At 36.8% G+C, this 23309-nt stretch overlaps 1 protein-coding gene across 1 annotated transcript in view; it reads right to left on the bottom strand.

Annotated features, from left to right (window-relative positions):
- LOC131679164 (uncharacterized protein DDB_G0283357-like) overlaps nt 1-5957 on the bottom strand; it is a 469006-nt gene extending 463049 nt beyond the window's left edge. Inside the window, exon 1 of the mRNA XM_058959797.1 lies at nt 5146-5957. The gene's annotated coding sequence lies outside the window, so the exon portion shown is untranslated. The remainder of the gene's footprint in view (nt 1-5145) is intronic.
- Nucleotides 5958-23309: the final 17352 nt, after the last annotated feature.

Raw genomic sequence — 23309 nt, 5'->3', positions numbered from 1 at the left:
GCTGTTATACTACCAAAATGTTGGTGGAATCAACTCAACCGTTGAACAATATCGCCTTGAAGTCTCTGATAAGAGTTTTGACATCATTGTCCTCGTTGAAACGTGGTTAAAAGATGAGGCTACGAGGTGTTTCGTTGTGACCGTAGCTCGAACAATAGCCGAAAATCCACCAGAGGTGGCGTATTAGTAGCAGTTAATTCCTGCTTGAAGGCAATGACTGTCGAGAACATTTCTTGGATTTGCCTTGAGCAGGTTTGGACGATTATCGAGCTTGGAGATCGTAAGTTGTACCTGTGTGCGTTGTATGTTCCTCCCGACCGCGCTCGCGACTTCGAATATGTCGATGCACACTGCAGCTCGGTCTTTACGATCCTCGAAGACGCTAATGCAGTTGATGAGATCATGGTGGTAGGAAATTTTAACCTTCCAAGCATTTCATGGAAATCTTCCTGCAATGGATTTCTTTATCCGGATTCCGACCATTCCGTTCTCCACCCAGGTGCAGTGGGACTACTTGACAGCTATAGTTCAGCCCCGTTACTACAAATCAATCCTATTGCCAATGAGAATCGCCACGATTGATAGCACTGTGGTGCATGATTTCGATATTTCACCGCTCTCCGTCTCCTACGATTTTCGTAAAGCTAAACACGAAAGTATCGCAGACCTTCTTTCCACCATCGATTGGGAAAATATTCTAGACCCCGAAGATGCCGAACCCGCAGTTCAAACTTTTTCCCACGTTCTGGCATACGTTATCGACAGGTATGTTCCGAAGAAAGTTCACCATCGACAAGCCGGCCGCTCCATGGATAACGAGTACGCTGTGACGGCATAAGTCCATCAAGAGAGCTGCCCTGCGGAGATTTACCAAGTATCGCACAATACCACTCAGAAACTATTACGTCAGTCTCAACCACGCCTATAAACGAGCCAGTCAACACTCTTTCTTTCAATATCAGCAAAATATTCAGCGTAATCTTAAGTCGCATCCTAAAAGTTTCTGGAAATATGAACGAGCAGCGCAAGGAATCTGGACTTCCGTCGTCCGTGACTTTCAATGGGAACACTGCTACCACATCGCGAGACATATGTGCTCTTTTTTTCAGAAAAATTCGCGAATGTATTTACGGATGAGGCACTAACTATTGAGCAAATCGAACTCGCTGCTAGCAGAGCTCCACTTGTAGGCCAAGCTTTGGGTGCTATCGATGTCGATACAACGATGATTACCAGAGCTTCCTCTCGGCTTAAGTCAGCTTTCAATCCGGTACCCGACGGGTTCCCCTCCGTTATCCTGAAAAGGCACATTGAAGCTTTGATTACTCCACTTCTTCATATCTTTCGAGCATCTATTGCTAGAGGAGTTTTCCCATCTTGATGGAAATACGCGAACATGTTCCCAGTCCACAAGAATGGTATTAAACGAGACGTCAATAATTACCGTGGAATAACTTCATTGAGTGCAGTTTCAAAGTTGTTCGAGCTTGTGATTATGGAACCTCTTCAGGTTCATTGTAAGCAGTACCTAAGTGACGATCAACACGGCTTCACGTCCGGGCGGTCAACAGGGTCTAACCTGCTGTGTTTAACATCCTACATAACGGAGAGTATGGAACGTCGTGCTCAAACTGACTTTGTTTACACCGACTTATCTGCCGCTTTCGATAAGATAAATCACGATATCGCAATCGCAAAAATGGAGAGATTTGGAATAAATGGTAGTGTTTTGCAGTTGTTTCGATCCTACCTCACAGACCGAGAGATAGCGGTTATCATAGGAGATTGTCAGGTCCCCACGTTCATTTCTACGTCAGGAATACCTCAAGGAAGCCACTTGGGACCGTTGATGTTTCTGCTATACTTCAATGATGTTCATCTAGTTCTGAAGACTTCACGATTGTCCTTCGCGGATGACCTCAAGATATTCCGCCTAATTCGATCAATTGAAGATTGCAGATTTCTCCAACAGCAGCTTGATGTCTTTGCTGATTGGTGTAACACAAACCGCATGTGCGTGAACTCGAAGAAGTCTTCGGTAATATCGTTTTCACGGAAATAGCCAAAAAATTTACGGATATCTATTGTCTCAAATCGCTCTACTGTTCTTTATCACGATCAATTCTAGAATATTGCTCTGAAGTTTGGAGTCCAAATTGCAATAATGGCGTTAAGAGAATAGATTCAGTTCAGCGTCGCTTTTTACGTTTCGCGCTTCGTAGATTGCCATGGAGAGATCCTTCCCGACTACCTCGCTATGAAAACCGGTGTCAGCTAATTCAACTAGAGCCCCTACATGTTCGAAGGAATACTGAAAGAGCCTTGTTCATCGCTGCCACTGCGCAAGGTCGTATAGATGCCCCAGCTATTTTGGAACGAATCACCATAAACGTCGCTCAACAGTCTATTCTGAACCACCAAAGGCATCAGTCACAATACCAGTGTGCTCTCTGCTGCTACCCAAGCCAGCGCAAGCAGTTGCTTTTTTCTTGTGTGCTTTGTCTGAATAACAAAGGAAACCGTTACTATTATTCTATCAAGATGACTGAGTCTCGACAACAAAATGTGATTCTTCGGGCTAACACGGTGGCCATTGACTTCCGGTCTTTCCGCATTAGACCGAGTATTGGTGATGTGGAACATTTGCTGAAGGAGAAAATGCAGCTTCGGTTTCAGACGTCAGTTTCATCCAGTTGGAGCACGTCAGACACGCGGTGCTGATAACGTTCAACAAATTCGCCCAGGCAAAAAGATTCATTTCGCAAAACAACTTGAAACACGTTCTGGATTGTGACACCGCAAAAATCAAGATCCCTGTGTATATGGATAACGGAAACGTGGAAGTTAAATTACATGATTTGGCACCACGTACTTGCAAAGTAGCCATTAAAAGATTTATGTCGTATTTCGGAGAAGTGGAATCCATTTCGGAGGATACGTGGAGGAACTACTTTCCAGGTATTTCAAATGGTGTTTTTGTGGTGAGAATGCGGGTAAACCAACCCATTCCCTCCTACCTTACCCTGCAGTACACAGCAGAAGGGGGTGATACCATTATACAGCGAACTCTATGTACATATCAAGGACAAATTAACACGTGCCAGTTCTGTGAACAAACGGCACATTACGGACAACCCTGCCCAGAAACCGCTAAGAAAAGCTCATCTACAGAAAGAAATACCAACATTCAGTCTCCAATATCATTCCCTGAGCCACAAACGGTTGCCAAATTTGTGGCTGCTGTTCAAGCAATAATGACAACTGCGAAAGCCGCGTCAAGTACCACAAACTCAACAGCTAATTCCATCAATGAGGGAGCTACTAGCAATGACGGAGGGTTCACGCTCGTTACCCGAAAGGGAAAGAAGTTAGGAACAACACCTGACCGCGAACATCAAGGCAGTAACCCCAATGATGACCCGGACATGTGCGAAGACGACAGAAATACAAATGACCCCCATCATATAGTTGACGTGGATGCAAATAGTTCCCCGACACGAAAACGGATCTCCGCGCGCAATTGCAAGTCGCGCGTACGGGATCGATCTTAGCATTAATTGTTTATTATTTTTATTGTTTACATGATGTAAATATATAAAAGACCCACGGCTCCGCGAAGCTAACACCTTGAGCCGTGCCAAATAAACGAATTAAAAAAAAAATAAACGTCGCTCCTCGAACACTACACAACAACATTATGTTCAGATTACCATCCCGACGCTCTAACTATAATATGTATGGAGCCATCACTGGTCTGCAACGAATTTTTAACCAGGCAGTTACGGCATTTGATTTCAACGTTTCTCGACAAACTCTGCGTATATGTTTTTCCAGACTATTTCTAGAGAAAATTTTCAATAGGACGTAAGTAACAATGATTCTCTTTGGGGTCTTTCTCTTCTGTTCATTACTCGGCCATTTCAACATTTACTACTCTACTCTTTGCATAATATTCTAGTAAAAACCGTCGGCTTTCGATATGTACTGGAAAATTAGTGCAAAGTGTTGTAATGACGTCGTAATAAATGAAAGAGAAAGTAAACAAAGAGAGGCTCTAAATGTTGCTTACGTCCTATTGAAAATTTTCTCTAGATTTAATCAATTAGCTAACAACACTTGACCTTTTTATTTGTTTTTAATTATTGTATGACAATTGTTTTTGTGTGCTTGATTGTTAGAAATTAGATTAGTATTAAGGCCAACATCATTGGGGCATTGATATGCCTGTTGATGTATTGAATAAATCAACAAATAAAACCTTTCGCGCTTTTTGTTAGACTTCATGTTACCAGAATCTTTTTCAAGATTTTAGAAAAAAAGTTTTTCTGACCTTTAGAAAAAACTTTCTTTTGACGGAATTCTGAACATGATTACGAGTTGGTCAGGATTCCGACAGAATCATATACTAATTTTCTACCTAAAGTAAAAAAATGGCATAAAAGCGCTTTATGTATGAAGGACATAAAGACTTTTACGTTTCGTCACTTCAGAACCGTGGAACTTGACTAAAGCACCAGGCTGACGCCAGCTTAAAAATTGGAAACACTACTTGTGAACAAACTAAATGACTTATAACTTACGATGTCCGGTAAGAGACGATCTGTTACTGATGAGACATGTTGAAATCGAACCTTGTTTTTAGTCAGAAAGCCAAAGCATCGCCATAAGCAATAATCTTCTCTGAGGAGAAAACCAATTTAAAATCAATCAATATCTGAATCTCCTCTTAAAACAAAAAAAAACGACAGACTTAGGACTATTCGAAAAATTTATTCAAGAGATATCTAGAAATATCCATGAGCTTATATTTCAACAGTTCAACAGAAATTTTTTTTCTAAATGTTTTCAAAACTAAATCAAGGCTATTATTTTCGATGATTCTCTAGAATTGTGAAATTCACAATCTGTCGACTGTTGAAACCACAAACTTTTTATGCATTTTGAAGAAATTTCTGAAAAGCTACTGATGTGTATAAATTGTTCTAATGTTTTTAAAAATTTCGTATTGTTGAAACAATACCATTAGTCGTGTTTACGAAGTGATCGTCGTAGCTTCCAATTTTGATATCTTTAAAAAACTCTTCACTTCAAATCAAATAAAATGAAAACAATTTCAAACTCATTCATACTTTTGTGTGTTCATACCTTCGGAAACAGGAAGCACTCGCACAAAATATCAACTTCTCGTTCTCCAACCGTCAGCCTCTAGCAGCTCTTGCAAAAATCACCGGCACCTATCAGCTTTGGTATCAAGTTTCGATCGCTTCACCGCACACAAGACAAACTACTGTTCCGTATGCACTGAGAAATGTAAATCGAAACCGTTTCCTCAATCACTCCGCCATGCACAACAGTGCAACATTCTTCTTTCAATTATTACAATTAATCAATCAATTGTGATCGATATCACTTTCGATAACATGCACCTACCGGGGAGTGTTAACACTTTTCCAGCTCGCATTCCCCTCAAACATTTCTTCACACAGGGCCAAGCGAAGACACGCTCAAATGGGCACTTCAATTAGCATAGCCGTATCGTATCGTATTAGCATACAAACATCACTTCGTTCTTCGTTTTCTTATATACAGCCCAGCGTACAATCAATGCAACAGCATAATCTTCGGAAACTGACTTCTTCCTTTTTGCTTTGCTTGCGTTCCCGCTTCACCCGTCAAGCACTTGTCGGAATGCACTTCTTCGAACACACCACCGAGACTGTGCTGCGGATTCTTCTGACCGATATGGAAGTACAGCCGAGGACCATCACCAGCACCTTCTGCTGCCTTTCAGAAATGTTTAACGCGCTCGACCAAACGGCAAGAGTCCGTCGTGAGTCACGATATAAAATCACGCACAGATCTCCGCTGATAACAACGATCAGAACAGCCGGAAGGAGTTTCAAAAAACACGTACCAATACGAACGGCTAAAGAAACGAACCACTCTCACGCACGAGTTGAACCCAACTGAATCACTACTCTGCTGTCGTACACACTGACAAGCAGCTGGTTGGCTGGCTGGACTGAAATGAATGGTGCATCTTCAATTAATTTATTCTGCACCGGACCCGAAGCGAACCGAACGATAAACAACAAACGAAAAGGCGAGCCGATGTGCGATGTAAATTTGTAAACAATCGGTTCATGCCTTGGAAATGAACGGTGTCGTTCGCGGCACGATGCGGGAATGAACCACTGCGTATCTATGATTGTTAGGTTGGCAGCGCTGGAATTCGAATGAACAGCGTTTGGCTCGCTCGTCAGATTGAGCTACAGGCCATGTGGACGCGGTTGGCGCAAAGTGGGAATTGCTAATTGTCGTTGCATTCGAATGTGTTCGACCGTGCACTGTTGTTTTTAATGATGATGCAGTCCACCTTTATTTAGGAACTGTTTTACCTTTTCTTATAAATGAAATGTATAGGATTCGTTCAAACTTTTTCCGAGGCCTAGAGGGTCGAGTCTCATATACCAATCGATTCAGCACTACAAATTGGAACAATGACTTAACCCAAGCAACCAATAGTGCGTATAAGGGAGCTGGATAAGCTTCCCGTTTTAAGTAATTTTGCGATACGTTTTGCGTACTAATAGCGGCTTAAGCAGCTTTCAAGTTCCATTAAAGCTTAAGCAGCTTGAAAGTTCGCTAAGAACTTTATGTGAACTTTAAAGTGTGCTTTTTAAGTATTATCCGTACTTCTGGTTGATTGGGAAGTGTGTCACTGTGTAGCTGTGTGTATGTGCACTAATGTCATTTAATTCTCTTAGAAATGGCTAAAAAATTTGCCGTGCGCGATGGAATTGTGCAAGTTTGGGAAGATAAAATCAAATTTTACCTGCATAAATAGCTCGTGCGTGTAGACCAGAGTCGTTTGCGGAGACAAATTCGATACTACAGCCCACTTCACAATGAAAACATTGACAATCATGAGAAAAGTTGCCACGTATTTGTGTTATAAGAAATTTACAATTTATTTTTTATGTTGCAACGACATTCAATTAGCAAGGGATTGGAAGGCATGAAGCATTTTCAATATTAAGAGCCATACTACTCAAAGAAGAGCGAGACGATGAAGGAAGACAGTTTATGATTAGGAATCTCTTGAGGGTTGATAGAGGGTTGATACCATCAAATCTCAACCATTGCAGAGTTATTGAACTTTTTTTCTAAATAACTAGTTTGTCTTTAAATACCTTTTATTCAAAAAGTGTACTTTCTATTTTAAATCATTTAGTTCCCTTGGAAAGGTGAGAAAATTTTTATATTAAATGGTGCTCTCGCTTGTTTCAGTTAATGAGGTTAAGTAGTCTTTTAGGACTAATTTATTTGAAAGTTAAAATTTTTTAATCGATTTGTCGTTCATTTCTCGAAAATCCCAATAGTTAATATCGCCACTTTTATGATTAAAATTGTTCGTCTGGCAGAGCTGCATAAAGGGCGAACACGAAATTATTGCGACACCGAAAATGTCATGCCAATTTTCTTATAATGTTTAAAATCAAACCAAAATTTTAGGGTAGCTTTATACATATATTTACTTCAAAAATCAAAAGAAAAGTTAATCTATGGAGCCTTGAGTGTAAAATTGAACGCATTTTCGCTTGCTGTCCGCCATCAAAGTCTTTACAGTGTCATCCGGTACCAGTTTCTCAGTTTTTTTTCCATTTTCTTAACACGTCCTTCTCGTCTTTGACTGTCTTCTTGCTTTTCCGAAGTTCCCGCTTCATCATTGCCCAGTACTGCTCCACCGGGCGCAGCTCCGGACAGTTTGGCGGATTCATGTCCTTTGGAACAAAATGGACAGAATTGGCCTCATACCACTCCAGGACACTTTTAAAATAGTGGCATTATGCCAAATCTGGCCAAAATAGCGGAGCTTCGTCGTGCTGCTGCAAGAACGGCAAAAGGCGCTTCTCGAGGAACTCAGATTTGTTCTCCGGTTCCGGTTTTCTTCCAGCTCCTTTGCCGTGGTCCAACGGCAACCGCTCCTATAACCGCTTCAACACTCTGGAGACGGTTGAATGGTGAATGCTCAACATGTTTCCCAACTGCCAGTGCGACAGGTCAGGAAATTCCAGGTGTTTGGAAAGAATTTGTTCTCTCGACTCGCGTTGGTTCACCTCCATTTTCGTTGAATCGTAAAACACGACTTCGAGTTTGACAGCATGTAAACAATACACATCAATGAGAAAGTGTGCAAAATTTGGTTGATTTTTACCAAATGGTAAAAAAGTTATGCCCTGTTGAATGTGTCGCAATAATTTCGTGTTCGCCCTTTAGTATATTTATTGACATAATATACTTATCTTTTCTTGTTTCCATGTGTTTGGGTTATTGAACGTGAATACTTTTATCTTATTTTCTCTAATATTGGCTCTAATCGAAAAAGTATGGCACTTATTGTATTTTTTTTGTTTTCATTGGACAGTCAAGAAAATTTCACAGAGAAAAATGTATTAATACCATTCAGTTACGTGAATTTAGTATTATTTTGGAAGTGAATTAGTTTGAAGTTAGTGTTATTATTAGCATTTTCGTTAATTGTCTTAAAATAGTAAATAATAAGCATCACCATTATTATAATCAAAACAATACATCTTGGCAAGTTATACAACTCTCTCTATGACTCCATTCACGCAAAATTGTTTCGATTTCGAGCCCACTACATTTGCGGTGACGTCATGCTGTGTTCACTATTAAATTGCATCAAAAAAAAAAAAAAACAAGTTATAGAGAAGGTACCGGGGAGCCAATGAACAATAACATTGATAAATTTAATTGATTAATTATTAGAAATTATACACAACTCTTCGAAAAACACTAATTTTGGGCTATTTCACAAGTAAAAAGTCATTTAGAAATCTTAACTAAAAGATATTTGCACATGAATCGGCAGGAAATTTTATCAGATTTCCAATGAAATCTTGGGAATAACGATATAAAGCATATATTTCGGACTAGAGTGTATTAAACATTTGCAAGTCGACTACATGAAAAGTTTAACAAAGAAATTACAAAAAAACTGAAAAGATAGGAATATGACGTTGAAGAACAAATTATGGATCATTTTAAAACACATCTTTTGAATAATAGATATTATTATCATCATAATTCATTATTTTGGGAAAATAACAAAAACCTCATTAAAAACGATAACTTTTAACTAAACTAACTAAAAGATAACTAAAACTATTTAACAGAAAGATATGAGAACACCATTCAATAGCAAATATTCTCACCTTTCCAATGGCACTGAAGGATTTAAAATACAAAGTGTACTTTTTGAATTGGAGGTATTTTAAGATTAATAAGTTTTTTGCATAAACATGTTCAATAACTCTGTAACAGTTGAGATTTGATGGTATGTGCAGAACGATTTTTTTTTCACCAAATTTGATAGTCTATCACCCTTTGAGAGGTTCTTAACCATGATCCAAACACCCTGTACGAGCAAGCATAGACAACTTAACTCTGTGGTTTCTACCGCAGGAGTCAGGACGCTTTGGCTTTGGCAGTAAGTCACGGAAAACTTCCACACTAAGCATTTTGCGACGTTGAAGCTCTTGAGTAAACTAGTTTTGTAAAATGTATATGTCGAATTCTTGGTTGACCAGAAAATGAAGAGGTATTTTTTTGCAAGGTTGGCCATTTGACGCAAAACGAATATATTTGTCTGAAATTTGTGACCAAGAAGGCATTCTCTAATTCTATATTACCCTGGACATTCCAGTTTCCTGATTATTAATTAAGGTCCTTCAATGAAGTTGAAACATCAGATACTCTTTTATAACGTAGTCATAAAACGGAAGAACGGAAACGAATACTTAGAATACAGTAAACTGGAAGCACTGAATGGTTTATTTAGCCACTTCTTCTGATTCTGGTAAACTAATCTTTGAATAATAAGGGTTTTACAACATTGTAGGACTTTCTGAAACGATGATTCTTAAAATCATTTTGAACATTTTATTCAGTGAAATTGTTTCATTTCTTATTAAAGAAATGTATAGAACTCGCTCAAATTTTTCAAATTTCTTCCGAGGTCCGGAGGACCAAGTTAAGATGTCAATCGACTCAGTTAGATGATGTGGCCATAATGTTCCGGACTTACACTAGTTTACAAAATAAAAATCTGAATTTCAATATTAGAACACCATTTCTAATGTAAAATTGCGTGCTGAATCCGAAAATGAGGTCCAGAAAATTTACAGTAGAACAGTTTTCGAGTTACAGTGAAAAAATGAATTTTACCTTTAAAATTAAAAGTTCGTTCAGTAAAATCCAAATATCTTCGGTTGTAGTGCATCGATATGAAATATTATTATGTTGAATTAAAGGTAATTGAATGCGCTTTCGATCCTTAGAATATTTTGTTTTAAAATGACTACTGGTTCTGACGTCATTTGCGAATCTATTGAACTTTTTTTTAATCTTTCGTCATTTTTTAAAGAAAAACGAGTGTGTGATCAATATTTTCGGCAAGATAAAGCAATCCTAAAAGTTATATTTTTATGGGAAATTAAAGCCTGCTAATAATAAATAATTTCGTAAAACATCTAAGTGCAATTACAAAATATTCTACGTTCTTCAAATCATTGTTAAGTTCGAATTTTGAGATTTTAAACCTGAAATAAGTCTTGTTCGATGTCCTACATAGTTTCAAAACACGAACTGCTCGATGTTCTAAGAAGGAACACAAATCAATCATAATAAGAGTGTCATATCATAAGAGTGTTAGTTTATGTAACACACTTGGAAATATTACACGCAGTATTGCATACCAATCATTCGATGACTTATAATTTTATTGAGCCTGAAATTATTGTTATCAGAAGTCCTTAATCATTTGGATAAAAATTATCGAATATTATTCCACATTAAATTCTTTCAAAATTCTTCCATTTATTTGTTTAACAGAATTTTGACAGAGAGTCCCTCATATATTATTAACAAGCCCTAGGAAAAGTTGGAATCGAGACGGTTCAATAAGTTGACCCAGAGAAACACAAAAACTGCCATTTTACAAGAAATTGATGAACTTTCTCAATTTTCGTCGGATTCAAACCAACAAGTGCTTATTTTCATTGATTATTAGCAGGCTTTAATTTCCCATAAAAAATATAATTTTTGGGATTGTTTTATCTTGCCAAAAATATTGACCACACCACCATTTCTGTTCAAAAAACGACGAAAAATTAAGAAAAAGTTCAATAGATTCGTAAATAGCTTCAGAACCAGTAGTCACACAAAAACAAAATGTTCTAACGATCGAAACTGCATTCAGTTATCTGTAATTCAATATAAAAATACTTCATATCGATGCACTACAACCGAAGATGTAAGGATCTTACTGAACGTACTTTTAATTTTAAAGGTAAATTCATTTTTTCACTGTAACTCGAAAACTGTTCTACTGTAAATTCTTTGGACCCCATTTTCGGATTTAGCACACGATTTTACATCGAAAATGACCACTAGCTTATTTAGTTCAGAAATGCTGTAAACTAGTGTTATTAATGGATCTCCTAAAATTCTAATGCCGAACGTTCTGTAAATAATTTATTTATCTAACGTTCAGCTGTTGAAAGTTCGTACTTATGCTTTGTAAATAAAATCTCTAAGTATTTTAATAAAATAAACTATTTTAGAAAAAACATCAGCTTTTCTTTATCCCCAAAAACTCTCGCAAATCGACCCAGCAAACCACAAATCGTATAATAATGTAGAAAAAGACTCGTAATGATATCTACAAAGAGTTAAAGTCGTTACGACAGTCGAATTTAGTCCACAGAAATTGATTTGTAATCGCATATTACTTGGAACATGATTTAAATACGACATTTAATTCAGAATCGCATTGATGTACTAATTAAATCGTGTTCGATCAGAGTTGTTCGTAGAGCACTGACAAGCTATATACATACAGGGTGTTTGGTTCATGGTTAAGAATCTCTCGGGGGGTGATAGACTGCCATATTTGGAGAAAAAAAATTGTTCTACACATACCATCAAATCTCAACCGTTACAGAGTTATTGAACTTTTTGTGTAAAAAACTTATTTGTCTTAAAATACCTCTAACTTTAAAAGTATACTTGGTATTTTAAATATTTCAGTTCCATGCGAAAGGTGAGAAAATTTCCTATTCAATGGTGTTCTCTTATCTTTTAAGAAATTAGTTTTAATTACCTTTTAGCTGTAAAGTAGTTAAAAGTTTGTGTTTTTGAGGAGGTTTTTGCTAATTTTCTCGAAATAATGAAGTATGATTATAGCAATATCCATTATCCAAAAGTTGGGTTTTAGGACAGTTCAAAATTTGTTCTTGGACGTCATATTTCTATCTCTTCTCATTTCTTTGTAATTTCATTACTATACTTTTCCTGTAACCGACTTGCAAGTGCTTAAAAGACTCTAATCTAAAAAATATGCTTTATATCGTAATTTACAAGATTTAATTGGAAAGCTGAAAAAATTTCCTATCAGTGTATGTACAAATATCTTTTAGTTAAGTGTACTAGATGATTTCTTACTAACGAAATAACTCAAAATTTGTGTTTTTTGGAGAGTTTTTTAATTATTATAATTATTAATCAACAAAATTTATCGCTACTATTATTCATTTGATGCCCCTTAATGTTCTCTATAACTTTTTATTTGACACTTTGTCTATATCTCTTTTCATTTTGCTGCTATTTAACAGTTAACACAGCGTGACCTCGCCACAAATGTAGTGGGTTCGAAATCGTTATTTTTGCATATGAAACGATGTGATAAAAACGATTTTGCGTCGAAACCAAAAGAGATAATTGAATGAAGTCAAAGAAAGAACTGTAGAACTTGCTGAGATGCACTATTTCCATGATAATAATGGTGATGTTTATTATTTACTATTTAAAGAAAATCAACGAAAATGCTAATAATAGCACTAACTTTAAACTAATTTACTTTTAAAAGAATACTAAATTCACTTAACTGAAAGGTATTGATACATTTTTCACTGTAGAATTTTCCTGGTTTTCGAATAAAAAGGAAAAAAGTACAATAAGTGCCATAATTTTTCAATTAGAGGTGGTACTAGTGAAAATGAGATAAAAATATCCAAGTTGAATAACCAAAAATCGTGAAAATAAGAAAAAGGTAAGTGTATCATGTCAAAGAACGAATTAAGCAGCTCATCAAGACTAACAATCTGAATTATTAAAATGATGAGGTTAACTATTAGGATTTTCAATAAATGAACGAAAAATCGTTCAAAATTGTTTTATTTTCAATAAATTACTTTGAAAAGGCTACTTAAACTCATTAGCTGAAACATGTGAGGGCATCACTCAATGCGAAATTTTCTCGCCTAAAACTAAAACATTTAAAATACAAAGTATACTTTTAAAGTTAGGGGTATTTTAAGACAAATAAGTTTTTTACACAAAAAGTTCAATAACTCTGTAACGGTTGAGATTTGATGGTATGTGTAGAACAATTTTTTTCTCCAAATATGGCAGTCTATCACCACCCGAGAGATTCTTAACCATGAACCAAACACCCTGTATAGCTACAAATATTTATATTATTAAATCGTATTTTTGCTCACATTTGATCGTAATTTACTTCGATCAATGTCGGATTAATAACTTCATAAAGTCATTGTAGTCGTCCCAATGTGTGGGAATAGTCAGTTAGCAACATGAACATATATACGACTTCGATATACATCACAATGACTTCAAAAAGTTAGATACGACTTAATATATCACTACATATAAGAAAAGCGAATTTTCTTACGACTTTTCTAATATCTTTGAAATGAAATTACTGCATATATAGCGAATGTTTATCGGAATAGGGTTTCTCTACTTAATGATAAGATATGATTACAAAATATTGTCACATTCATAATAATTGAAATAGTTCTGTGTAGTAAGTCCTGTTCTACAACCCAAATGTCGCAAGTTCGAATCCCATCTTAATACGAGAAGATCTCTAAGGGTTGGGCTTTGGCAATCAGTTCGTAATAATCAGCATTCATTTTTTTATCCTCAAACCCCGCTTTTTTACATATTTCATTATACTGGAGATGAGTGATGTGCCTGATTACTGTTCTATAATTTGATCTTCTTTACCGACGAATCAGAGTTAATCGTATATAGTGTTCCGGAATCGTATACTAGTTATGGATATCGTAATTAATCTGAGATTGTTTCGCATCTCCAATCGTAACTATATTCTCTAGAATCGCTTTCATACTAGAAATTATCGCGCTTAACGTATATTCTGTTGTCAGAAATCGTCAATTTCAATAGCCATGTACGTATATCGCCTCCAGTTTGGTACGCATATGCCGATTTTGTGCGACTTTTTAGTGGGATATAAACACGCATTATTCAGTTGCAACTTGGATATACCATCAAAGAGGCTGGCTGGGGAGTTTTATGCTTATTGTAACAAAATTTGCAAATTTCGTAAAAAATGGCTGCCATTGTGTAGCCGCCATTTTGAATTTTCAAATTCTGTTGTCAGAATCGTAGTCAGCGACCTCAAAAACCACATGATCTATTTTCATGCTAGTTGAGAAGTTATCCCTGTCTCTCAGAATCTTTTATAGACCAACATAATAATAAACTCCATTTTGGCATATTTTGGTAATTTTTTTTTGAGAAAACTTACCTACGGAAAAATTCTGCATTTTTATCTATTATTTAGTTCAACGTTTGAAATACTTGCAAAAAATTTAGATCTCTAGGACTTTTAGTTCAGACACAGTCGAATTTATTGCAAAAAACCTGTTATAATCCACCTAGTGGTGTAATCGAGCCTTTCTCATTTGTCCAAACTACGATTCCATGGCTGGTTATGTTGAATACAATGGTGGAAATGTATATTGCATATTCAGTATGATTTGCACATACATACAATGGATCGACAGCCAAGATTTTGAGATACTATGTGTCGACACTGAAACATCACTTGAAACCAGCGACGGATCAAGGAGGAAGATCCAGGGAGTCCCGATCCTGCCGAAAATTTTCAACTTGTTAAGAAATTTTAAACTAGTTAATAATTTAATTTTAGAATAGCAATCCCTCATTGCATACTCCTACCTAAGCCTATATAGGTCAAAAAAAAGTTTGGCCAGGATTAGGTTGACGATTTTTAGAGTGATTGCATGACCTTTCTATGTGAGAAAGGCAAAACTATGCCAAAGTCCAAAAAGTCAATTTTCGTCAAAAAATTCGTTTTCGAGATTTCATCAAATCTCAACGTTTCATGCATTTTAAAGGCATCAAACATGTAAATTCGATTTTGAAATTTCCCATTACTCCCCCCTTTGACAATTTTTCATTTCAGTTTATATGGAAATTTGTTGTGTGGTCGCACTCTTGCACCCGTAACTCCGAAACCGGAAATCCAATCAATAAAAAATTCAATAGTAGTCGATGGGAAGTTTGTACCTTTCATTTGAGACTAAGTTTGTGCATATCGGTCCAGCCCTCTTTGAGAAACAGAGGTGACATTTTTTTCCACATACACGCATACATACATACATACATACACACATACATTTTCCGATCTCGACGAACAGGAATTAGGTTGACGATTTTTAGAGTGATTGCATAACCTTTCTACATGAGAAAGGCGAAACGAGATTTTCTAGTTATAATTGTTTAACAAATTCACATAACTGTTTATGCTAGTACAGCTCCAAAAGTTAATTAAAAGAAATTCGTATTTATATGCCAACGCTAGCTAGAAATCCAATAAAAACTGAGGAGAAGTAGGTAGGACGTATACGTCCCACTGCGTCGCAAAGGGTTACAACATTTGATTGTTTTGTTCCTTTATTTAATAGTAGTTTTTTTTAAATATTTCAAAGCTCATTCATTTTATGATTTTTATTTATGGGACTAATTCTATTAACTTATTTAAATGTAGTAGTTTATTATTAGTGGCTATTAATTCAGTTTGTTTTATTCGTTTTCTTCATTAAACTATTTATTAATTGTATTCATTTTAAGGGTTGTTGTAATTTTATCGATTTCGTTCACTATTTTTTATTGGATAATGTCCCAATTAAAAATCCGTCTGTGAACTATAGCTACACTCTACTATTCAGGAGTATGGCATAATAAGGAAACGATTACCGAAATAGCACATCGCACAACTTTAGTAGCTCCGCAAACCACGTGGACTGTGCCAGAATAGTCATTTATCTATTGTTAATCCAATTTTTCTGCGAATAATAGGTTTTCCTCTGACCATGTTCATTACCCGGAATTACTCCTTATAGCATTCTCGAGTGAAAGTTCAGTAAGACCAAATAGAAACGACGACAAGGACACTGAAACTTTAAACAAAAAGCACCCAAGGCACACCTCGTCTTCAAGCAACAGTCAGGAGCAGAGAGCATCGGGACACCATTTTCAAATATACGAAACAATAATCCACACATGTCAAGACAACAACCACATCGTCCGCCCTCCTAGGAAGTCCTCGTTCAATGGCAATGTGAAGTCCTGGACTTAGTCATGAGCAATTAAACATAGATTGCTCTAATTTTTTATAAAGCGTTGCATCGCTTCTTTTGATGCAATTGTGGCTCGCAGTTAACACCAGGGAGAGTCCTTATTTCTTATTTAATCCTACTGAAATGAGCAAAAATACACCCCAAGTTGAAATAAAAATACGGAAACAAAAAAAAATGAAACATGCCAGAAACAAAAAAGAAGAAACACGCCGAAAAACATTATAATGCAATAATAAAAAGTTGTGTTTGAGAATGCTAGATATTTATGAACTGAATTTGAAATTTTCCGACCTCGAAATCAGAATGGAAATATTTCAATGCAGATTAGCATAGGAATCAGGATCAGGAAATGATTTGATTGAAAAAAAACACTTGGTCACATAACGAACACAGACAGTGGTCCCTTTTGGTCGTGTTTGGGAAACTGATTTGAAAAATTAGCCATAGGGTGATAAATTGTTTAAATAGCCACATAAAGTTGTATATCTAACCGCTTCTAAAACTCACTAGCATTCTTAACAAACCGAAAAATCTATTGTTTGTTGCAGATAAATCTATTCTGGTTCAAGTTATCGATTGTGAACATACTTGTTTTCATTCCACTTCCAAAGATGTAACCGAAGGGCACACTCCAACAGCTTCCATTATTATTTGGCACGCTAGAACAATTGGTATCAAAATCGAACCATTTCAATTTCCCCGGCTGAACGTACGGCAAGCTGTAGAAACACAGCATGAGACGCCCAGTAGCCGCGCCGGCACCATCATAATTCAGCTTGGGGCGAAAGAAAAACGCAACCGAACGAAGCCAGGAATCCGTGCCAACTTTTGTTGGCACTGAACTTGAGCTGGAAAATTATTACTTTTTTTTCTGTTTCTATCGAACGCTGCGTGATGCATCTTCACAAATTTCACTTTTCGCTTCGATTTCTGTTTGCTTTTCCGCTGGCCGATGAAGTAGTTTTGGGTGCCTATGTAGGATATGATGGCATTGAATTGAGGGAATTATTGGCATCACGATCCGACATTTTTTGGGCAAACTCGAAAGCAATTGAAGGCACGTTGCCAGAATAATAGTTTCACTTTTCGGCTGCGGAACGACGGGAGATCTAGCTCTCGCTTTTCGGAAACGATAATGGAATCGCTAATTTATTGGTGGTTCAATTTTGTTGACCGTTTGGGCAATATTTCCTGGACGTGGATGAATTCTGTTTAGAGAAGCTATAATAAATGTTGAAAACATAATAAATAATAAAAATTGATGTAGTAAAAGTAAAATATTGCAGAAGGCTTCTTTATTGAATCTTCGCTAGTTGGACGTATAATAATAGTAATTAAATGATGATTAAATATCGGTAATATGGCAAACAATAAATAATGTGGCGCATGTGCCACTCAAAATCACATGTTAAAGAAACGGTCTAAGCGACACAATAAAAACTATTAACATAATGTATGTTTTAATGGACTAAAAGCAAACCAATGATTATGACAATAAAACATTTGTTCTTCGTGCTGTTATGGATTGTCAATTATCAGTTCATACATGATTCAACAACTAATATTCCACTCAGACAAGACCATCCGTATTCCACACACACACACACACATTGAATGCCCTGGGGATTGGTTCCCTAGTTGGCCAAATAAACACTAAACACATGAAGAAATGAGTTTGCTCAGTTCAACGAAATTCTAACTCGATTGTCGTCACCCGGCCTATACATTAAGGCAAAACTTATAATGAAATTCATAAGATTTATCCTATGATGAATAGAAAAGTGACAAAACTATGTTTTCATAAGATTAATGTGAAAAACATGTGACTTTTATAATGACCTTAAATTTTTATAAGTTATTGCCTATATCAGTTGTTCAAATTTCATACGAGCATCTTATGATTCTCATAAACATAAGAGAAATGTATAATATTGTCTTATGATAATTCAAAGATGCCTTATGTAACATGAAATCATAGCAAACCGCATTTTTTGCATGAGTGTACGTGTTCCTTTACATTGCCATTTGTTGATTTAAAATTACATCCGACGAAAAATGACAATAATAAAATGACGACAATTGCTTATTTTCAATAATAAAAAACTAGGAGTGGGTAATGTCCGCGACATAACCGGGGTGTTGACGTAGGACTAAACTTGGGCATATCATATGACATTCATGGATAATTTGAACCAATGCACTTTTTGAATGAATGTTTACTCGAAATTTCATGTCGAATGAGATTGCCATATTCACTGATTTTCTGGGACTTGCAAAAACCTTCGGGTTTGTAGATTAATTTGATAAACATTTGTTTCTAAGAATCACTGGTACATGTACAGCAGAATTGACAGGCGCAAACTCAATCCAAGTTATTAAATGGAACTTTCTACTTCAATTCTTTCTCCATTATGTTTTCATCCTAATAAGAACGGTTTGCAGATAACTATTTTTGGTGATACTAGACGGGAATCCTTTCTAACGATTCGAACCTTGCCCGAATTCGCTTCTGCTGCGTACATACACGAACGTTCCCCTTTCGCAGCTCACATCGAATGAGCATTGTATATCGCAATGCGATCTCTTTTATAAACTTCTTAGTGCAAATGGAAGTCCATCCTTTTGTGCGACAAATGGAAATATTTTCATCATTCTTTTTGGTGTGGCTTTCGCTTAGTAGCAGGGTTGCCACATTCACTAATGTTCTTGAAAGATTTGCAAAAACCACCAATCAAAGCACGGCTAATTAATGCTATTACAAAATCATTTCTATCAAAATTTACGGTAAAATCAACGGAATCTACTACACAATTGTTTTGATTATTTCCCAACAAATCGCGCAAAAATCTGTTTGTTCCGTACAGCACAGCGCAAATAATTGGCGTTGGAAAACAAATCGGCAACTTCAGCTTCAGAAACGATCAAAGCATTTTTCCGTCAATGTCACTTTTCTGACTCAAATTTTTGTAGGTATTTTCTTGCTTCCGTCCAATTGGTCACTTTATTTGTATTGTCGTACATTTTTCGGATATTATTATAGAAAATAACTAACCCGATAAGAGGGAAGTTATTTTCCAAAGCACGAAATGGAAATTGCAATTGTAATTCTTCTGAGAACGATTTTGTGGTCCTAATAAGGACCGTTTGTTGTGAATATTATTTCGCCGTTTCCCACTCGGCATGATGATTATTCGCTTGGTATGGATAGCGCACAGATTGGTATCTTCCAACAAACTAACCAGGCAGGCCTCGCTGGCTTCTTAGATGGCCATTACGGCTGAGCTCCGGAAGAGTAGATCGGTTTTGAAATGCTGTGCAATCTCACGGACTAGGCACTGGAAGAGCAGCTTGCGAATTAGTAACTCTGTCCACTTCTGAGAGCGATGAATGTCACGCAGGGCGACGACAGTTCTTGGTTGGCAGCGATAAGGCAGTAGCTGATTGGTTGGTGGTCCAAATGCAGCTTCTCGTTGAGCAGCATAACGCAGCATAACGTGTGTTCGGCTCTGTGGCTTAGACACGTCTGGCTTTAAGAAAAACTGTGACACCCATATTTATTCTAGCATTAATGTTGATTCGCATTAAAAGTAGTTTTTGAACTTTTTAAACAAGTTTTACATAGCAAACAAGGTATCAATAGCAAGCGTTGAACGTTTTCCTTTCGATTTATGAATTAGTAATTCCTTTAGTAGGAGAAAAGTTATTAAGGTTCAAAGTGTACGTAACGCATCCGTTTTGAAAATTTTGAAATGACACCCAGTATAGTAAAGAAAGACGTAAGTTCTACGTCAAAAATCATTTGGTTTATTTCAAAGACTCATTTTTAAAGATATTTGTAATTATTTCTATTTCAATCCCAATTTGGCCCTATGCAAAACAAACTCAGACACTACTTCGTTAAAAAATTAGTACCTTCTCCGGATGATGATTCTGAATCTATTGAAGTATTCAATAGAAAGCAGAATCTGAAGTGACATTTGGATGCCTAGGGTCCCATCTCATCATTATCATCGTGGTAAAACCCAGTTTGCTCCGAATCATGACCAAATGTGTTTTAGATTTCCACGTAAAAAGGACCGCCAGCCCTTGAACGTCTGTCGCACGCGCATCTTCCTCGAACCTCTTCCACGTTCTCTGATAAGCAGAAATTTCCGGCTTTCGCGTTTCCAGTCTTCCAGTCCTACAGTCCTCCAGTCTTCCAGTCTTCCAGTCCTCCAGTCTTCCAGTCTTTCAGTCTTCCAGTCCTCCGGTCTTCCAGTCCTCCAGTCTTCCATTCTTCCAGTCTTTCAGTCTTTCAGTCTTTCAGTCTTTCAGTCTTTCAGTCTTCCAGTCTTCCAGTCTTCCAGTCTTCCAGTTTTCCAGTCTTCCAGTCTTCCAGTCTTCCAGTCTTCCAGCCTTCCAGTCTTCCAGTCTGCCAGTCTTCCAGTCTTTCAGTCTTTCAGTCTTTCAGTCTTTCAGTCTTTCAGTCGATCAGTCTTTCAGTCTTTCAGTCTTCCAGTTCTTTGGAGTGAGACATAGAACAAACCGATCAGGTTGTGTGTTCGCTTTTATGATATGCATTGATGCACCAATATACATTTTCCAACTTCGTGAGCCTGAGAATCGTTTTTAGTTAATTTTCTGCAAAAATGTAAACATGTCCTTGTTTGAAACTATTGGTCTTATTTGACAGCGGTTGCAGCCACAGGGGTTAGCTTTAGAGCCTATAAAAATAGAGCGGTGACAGTGTTCTAATGGAAGGCATTGTTTTACTGTTAATTCTATTGCCAAAAAATAATATTTACATAAAAATATAAAAACACATAATAATTTAAATCATTTATCCAGTTACATCAATAACCAATTCGGTTTTATTATTTTTTCCTTAAAATACTCTCAGTGTAGATATAGAAAAAAATAAAATGATTCCAATTTATTTGTCACTCTAAATACTCAACGGTTAATTAATTTGAAATAAATTTGAAGGTATATTTCAATACTTCCCCGTATGATTCGAAGCCTCCTTAGTTGGCGTGTGAAATGTTTCCCACATTCACATTCATACACTGCGGTAAGAAACGTAAGAAACCATTAGAAATCAACAAGTGTGAAAATCTTTGCTACCCACTTGATCTGGGAGAGTGCATTCCACACAACCAGACCAGCGCAAAGTGCAATGTTTAAATTTCACTCAAGAAGATGCAAGTTCAAGTGGTGGTTTCTCCAATCCTCTTATCTGATGTGTCTTCGTCAGACTGCGAGGAAGATGCTATAGAACAAATCCAGTCAGTAGCTGCTTCCCAATGACATTCGAGCTAGATCCAGTAATTGATAATTGACGATAAAGTTCGTGTTACCAGAACGAGTTTGAATCGAGGTTTTAGGATTCAAGAAAACATGAATCGCATTCCCAAAACAAACTATTCGGTTAAATATTCTCAGAGTTCCACAAAAATGCTCCACAAACAACTAAATGTGAGCGATGTTGTTAGCTAGATATCGTATTTATTTTGCATATTCAAAAAGATAGAAACATATTTGATAGGAAAACTACTTTTCCTACAAATTGACGTGCGGATTTCTCGAGCCCTTTAGCCGGACGATGAAGTTGTTTAACTTTATAATCAGCATGTATTGTCCGGGTAACAGTTTTCTTTGTCGTAAGAAGTTTCCCTAGACCAAGTGTTTCATATCATCGAGAAAGTACCTAGACGTTTTGTTTCTCGCCTGCATTAATTCCATTGATAGAAAAGTAAACCGGACACTAGAGTGCACTAACTTCAGAAGGTCAAAAGAATATTGTGTGTCAGTTATAATGCCAAGCTTTAATAACAGTTCTACACGATACTTCGACGGAACGAAGGTCATTTTGTCAGTGAAAGCTGGAACATACGATGCATAAAGTGCCTTGTATAGACAGAAGCAGTGATGACATTATTAAAATTCGAACCACCCTATTACATTCCGCAGCGACACGGCAGAACCACAGAAGCAAATGTAAACTTCCCATGCGAGCAAAATATTGCAAAAGTTTGTTTGTCGCCAGTACAGAAAAGAAAAGCGTTGTCTTCGTCTTCGATTTTCAGTGGGAAGTAGTAGGAACACAGACAAAGAGATGCAGCACTTGAAAGAATGACTACGACGGAACTCCGCTAACGAACTGCTCAGCTTCGATTGGCACGTGGCAATCGCCATCGCCATAACAAAATGCTGTTTCTTAGAAGCCACCAAACAGCTACCAGGGAAACAAAGAAATTTGGAGGAGAAAACCCTCAAAACACAATTACAATTAGATTCATTACTAATACAGTTAGCCTCACTTTTCTTGACAGTTCACTTGTACTGTTTACATGGACTTTTGTGGACGACTAGATTCGCTCGAAGGAACACGCAAAAAATTTATCTAAGTCCATGTAAACAGTACAAGCGAACTGTCAAAAATGAACACTCGAGTTCGTTTGTGACGTCACCGTAAAGTATTCAATAGAGACTGCTGATTACTACTGTAGTTCGCGTATACGGTTACTGTGCCCTAATTCATCTTAGCTCCTGTATTCATCCCCTATTTGAATACATTAGTTAGAGCCAAGACGGATACAGGTGTGCACATTTTTTTCTGTGTGTGAGTGCGGTTGTCATTTTTCTTTGATGAGGCAGAAAAAACAAGAGGATATGAAGAAGAAAAGCACAAACGAATGACGTAATGGGCCTTTCTGTTACCATAAGTTTTGTTTCGGTGCGGTCATAGTTAATTTAATCGTTTTTTTTTTCGAGGTAAAAAGTGTCCATAAGGGTTCTAATGGATAGATCCGA

The sequence above is a fragment of the Topomyia yanbarensis genome, chromosome 2 (assembly GCF_030247195.1).
Source record: "Topomyia yanbarensis strain Yona2022 chromosome 2, ASM3024719v1, whole genome shotgun sequence".
NCBI lineage: Eukaryota > Metazoa > Arthropoda > Insecta > Diptera > Culicidae > Topomyia > Topomyia yanbarensis.
Note: the sequence above shows the minus strand (reverse complement) of the source record. Positions and strands in the feature narration are given on the sequence as shown.